The sequence below is a fragment of the Petaurus breviceps genome, unplaced genomic scaffold, assembly GCF_028583685.1.
Source record: "Petaurus breviceps papuanus isolate PSGF00001 unplaced genomic scaffold, PetGlider_PUasm1.0 175, whole genome shotgun sequence".
Taxonomy (NCBI): Eukaryota; Metazoa; Chordata; class Mammalia; order Diprotodontia; family Petauridae; genus Petaurus; species Petaurus breviceps.
In genome coordinates this window covers 11634122-11639153 of record NW_027185764.1, presented here as the reverse complement: position 1 = coordinate 11639153, position 5032 = coordinate 11634122, and the positions used below count along the sequence as shown (strand labels likewise).

Sequence of the window (5032 nt, the reverse complement as noted above, 5' to 3'; positions counted from 1 at the left end):
CACACACACACACACATTAACAAGGAAAAAGACCACAACAGAGTATGGTAATAATCAAGGCAGGGTCCCAGATGGTGGTTTGCCAGATGCAAACTGAAATGTGTCCATTCCAGGCACTTAATGCTGCAAAGTGTTATCATCCTGATTGCAATTTCAATGTCTTTTTAGCTTTTAAAAATTGAATGGTATGGTAAGTGGAAGGTCCTAGATCAACTGGCTTAGAAACTAAAGATGATCTCTTTATCCTTAAAATAGCTAAAGCACCATTAACAAGAGTACAAGCTTCCACAAACTACCTGGAAATATTTAGACCATTCTTTTCATTGGCTTACGTACACCAGTTCATAACCATCAGTAATGATGCTAACTCACTTTGATATAACCAGGCTTGTACCTCACATTGGAAGGCCCCCAGCATGTTGAGTGGATGGATACCTTGGGGCAGACCATTGGGAGAACATGGCCAGAATTTCACAATATAGACAGATACAGATGGGTTGCTGTCTGAATCATTAAAGATAATCTCCATCTTGAGAAAATCACAGTTGTATTGGAATATGGGAATACTTATTTATACATATACTTTAAGGTACTATATAGTACTCTCCCAAGCAACTAGGCACATAAAGGATATGGTGCTTGACCTGCAGTAAGGAAAAACTGAGTTCAAATGCAGCCTCAGACATTTACTAGCTGTGTGACCCTGGGCGAGTCACATAGTCTCTGTTTGCCTAACTCCATGGGAGTAGGAAATCCAGTATCTTTGTGAAGAAAATCTCATGGACAGTATTGGCACGCTGTTTCCTCGGGGTGACAATTGAATGACTGAACAATATTGAGTCAGTAAATGTGCTAAATTTGTTCCTAAGGAAGAGAGGAGAAAATACATCTTCTCCATTCCATTCTTTTCAGAGGTGGAGAACTATGGGTATGGAATACTGCACATACTCTTAGATTTGCTTGACTTGATGGTTAGTTTTATTGAAATGCTTTTTTTATATATTTTAAAAATTCCTTGTTATAAAGGATAATTTTCTGGGAAGAGATCTATTTGGAACTGAAGTTGACTTAAAGGCAAAAAATATTAACAATTTTAATATTATTTTCCCTACAATGAACTTATGAGATAGAGAGGTAGTACAAGTATGAATTTACCCAGTGGTGTAACTAGCCGAACTCATTATCTTTTCTGCTATATATTTTCCCCTCTCCTAACCTTCCCATTCTCTCAGTCCCTTCAATTTATACTCTAGAAGTTATCCTAGATTTCTCACTATCTCTTACTCTCCATATCCAATGTGCTGTCAAGACCTTATTACTTTTACTTGCGTAATATCTCTTGAATGAACCCCAGTCTCTCACCTTATGCCAGGACTACTTCAATAGCTTGCTGGTGGGTCAGTTCATCTCAAGTCTCTCCTTTCTCAAATCCACAAGTTCTCAAAGTGGGTGATACTGCCTCCTGGGGAGTGCTGGAATGATCCAGGGGAGGGATGGTAGTAGCCTTGGGTGCAATTTGGGGGTGTTGAATAAAAATAAAGAGGTGATAGAAGCATAAGAAAAGAAGGGAAGAGAAGAAAATTTCCAAGAAAACATTCATACGTGTTTCATCTGTTGTGTAACAGAATTAAAGTCATAGTGATTACATTATTTTCCAAATACACAAAATGAAAGTTATAACCAATCAGTGGGGAAGTCCACCAACAGGTCTTAACAAGCAAATGTTGACAAGCGAGTGTGTTGAACATTGTCAGGAAGTCCAACATGCATCATTAGGAATATGTGCATGTAATGACTTGTTTATAGTAAGATACTATACGATGCAATATCACATCATCAAAATTTAAATACAGGAAAAAAAACCCACACATTTACAAAAAAATTATTAGATTTAAGATGCATCATTTAAATATATATATATATATATATATATATATATATATATATATATATATGACACAAGTTTAAAAAAAAAGTTAAAGGATTAAAGAGATATTTCCAGGGGGATGCTGAGTAATTCTAGTTTTGAAAGGGGAGGGGTAATCCAACCATTCAGCTACTGAAGTGATTTTCCTAAAACACAGATCTGATCATATTCTCCCCTGCTCAGTAAATTACATTGACTCCCTATTGCCTCCAAAATCAAATACACAATCCTCTATTTGGCATTCAAGCCCTTTATAACTAAGCCTTTCCACACCATTCTAGTCTTTCTTTTTTTAAATTTTTTGCTCTTTGGAGGGCAATTGAGGTTAAGTGACTTGCCCAAGGTCACATGGCTAGTTTTTGTGTTGTGTCTGAGTCCAGATTTGAACTCAGGTCCTCCTGACCCCAGGGCTGGTGCTCTATTCACTGCGCCACCTAGCCTCCCCTACTCTAGTCTCTCTACATCTTATTCCCAACCACACATTCTTTGAGTCAGAGACATTGGGTTCCCTGCTTTTCCATGAACAATATACTCCATCTCTCCTCTCTGGGCATTTTCTCTGGTTGTCCCCCATACTTGGAATGCTCTCCCTTCACATCTGTCTCCTGGCTTCTTCCCTGACTTCCTTTAACTTCCAACTAAAATCCCATCTTCTATAGGATGCCTTTCCTAACCCCTCTTAATTCTAGTACTTTCCCTCAGTTAATTTTTATCCTGTGTATAGCTTGTATATATGTATTTGACTATTTGTGTCCTGCATCGGAGCAGTTAGGTTGCACAGTAGATAGAGCACTGGGCTTGGAATCAGGAAGACTCATCTTCATGAATTCAAACCCAGAAATCCAACCTCAGACATTTACTCGTTGTGCGACCCTGAACAAGTCACTTTACTCTGCCTCAGTTTCCTCTTCTAGAAAATGAGCTGAGTAAGGAAGTGTCGATCTGCTCCATTATCTTTGCTGAGAAACCCTAGATGGGGTCACAAAAGAGTTGGACAGGACTGAAGAATGACTGAACAGCATTGTGGGTCCTCCTTGAGTGTAGGGACTGCCTTTGGCATTTTTCTGTATTCCCAGCACTGAGCATAGTATCCGGCATAGAAGCAGGTGCTTAATAAATGCTTAATGACTGACTGACATTTTACAGATGAGGAAAGTGAAACTCAGCAATGTTAACTTAGTTTCCTGTCATCCCACAGCTAATGAGTGTCAGAGTCAGAAGTCAAGCCTAAATCTCCTTTCAGCCATCATATTGGCCATCTCTTATCTAATAAAGATTACTTTCACAGAATTTTGCCTTTACAGACTTCATGATTTTTATGGCAATACTTGAACACGGAATTTAGAAGTTCTAGGTCATCCTTATGTATGTGCCTGGCATCTTAACTGTTGCTGCAGCCTGCTGATGATTCTAGATCATGGAACTGGGAATGGTGCTTGCTAGGTGTAGCAGTTTTCCCTGACAAGGATCAGCACTTTGGCAAGCTCATCAAACATCATTTTGATGTGTTAACCACCCCTCCTGAGGACAGGAATCTTCTGTAAAATACACAAACCATCAGGTTAGGGACAGAAGGATAAACATAGATACATCACTGATTATTATCTGACAGCTGGTTACAGGATGACAATGTCTGAACGAACACTGAGATGAGCTGCCATCGCTAAGCTCTTGTGGCCACATATTCTACCCAAGAGATAACAGATAGGTACCACATGGTAAAGATGCTTAAAGACAGGTCAATAAGATCAAGTAATGGGAAGCTTTAAGCAAACAAACACAAGAATGACTATAGCTATAGTTAGAGGTATTAAAGCAATTGGAGATAAATTAAAAAGGCAGATTTCTAAACCATTAGGGACTACTAGCTCTAAAGTAGGGATATGGGACCAAGGATGGGACAGACAGTCACAGAATACAGAATAATAGAGCTCAGAGGAACGTTAAAGAGCATTCAGTTTAACTTGAGGAAACTGAGACCTCGGGAGCCCAAATGACTTGCCCAAAGTCATTTAGGTGGATCAAGGTTGTAACTAAAACCCGAGCCTCCTGACTCAAAATTCATTACACTTTTTACTATGTTAAACTTCCTCAGCATACCAGAGTTCATGACATTCCATAATGTCCATTCATTGGAAGAGACTATGCTAGGGAGAACACCAGGCTCAGAAAGTCAAAAAATGCCAACGTTCTTATCTTGACTCAGACAATTATTAGTTATTTAAGTAAACTTTATGAACCTTAGTTCCTTCACCTGGAAAATGAAGGTTATTCGACTTACAGTACTTCTTAGATTGTTGTTGTAATCACCAAATCACATCCAATAAATATATAGATGAACAATGTCATGTTCCTTTGTGGAGGGAGGGATGAAACGTGTTTACTCTCAGATATGCCAGTGGAACTGGATCCTATTGATGACAATATTGCTTTCAATGATGTAGATAGCAACCCCTCCATGCCTGCTTGTTTTGTGTGACTAAATAACTGTAATATGTTATAAAATGATTTAAGTACCAAGGCAGGCAGTGTGACACAATGGAGAGATCTCTGGTTCTGGAATCAGAGCAGCCACATATAAATCCCACCTCTGATGCTTATTACTTGTGTCACCTTGGCCATGTCACTTACCTCCCCTATAGCTCAGTTTCCTTGCCTGTAAAATTGAAGGGATTGGATTAGATGGATGGCCTCTGAGGTTCCTTTTAGCACCAAAATTAAGATTCTATGATAACTTCACCTGAAGTTATAGTGCTACTTGCAACTCCTTGGTTGGGAAAAAGAAAGGAAGGAAGGAAGTCATGATCTTATACTTTCATCCTCATAGTGAAATTTCAAATTTCTCAGAAGAGCTAGATCAATGGGAAGGAACAGGTGGGATGATGTCCTGTATTGGCAGAGGCAAAAAATTGGTTCTAGGCCCCTTGCTGTTAAATTCTTGGGCTTTTCAGTCCCTTTGATCCCTTGGCTAGGTCACCTCCATGATGTACTGGACCTGTTCTGTTGTGTTCAGTTTGGAAAAGCCCATACACCACCCTCTCCTGCAGCCTAAAGATGAATAAGTGCTTTGGGATCAAAGATTATTATTTTTAAAATTTATTTTAT

At 39.0% G+C, this 5032-nt stretch overlaps 1 protein-coding gene and 1 long non-coding RNA gene across 2 annotated transcripts in view; one reads left to right on the top strand and one right to left on the bottom strand.

Annotated features, from left to right (window-relative positions):
• LOC138158663 (uncharacterized) overlaps positions 1 to 1629 on the bottom strand; it is a 12965-nt gene extending 11336 nt beyond the window's left edge. The window contains exon 1 of the long non-coding RNA XR_011167697.1: positions 1363 to 1629. This is a non-coding gene — a long non-coding RNA (uncharacterized lncRNA). The remainder of the gene's footprint in view (positions 1 to 1362) is intronic.
• Positions 1 to 5032, top strand: part of SDK1 (sidekick cell adhesion molecule 1) — a 1154843-nt gene that overhangs the window by 942951 nt on the left and 206860 nt on the right. The gene's annotated exons all lie outside the window — the stretch shown is intronic.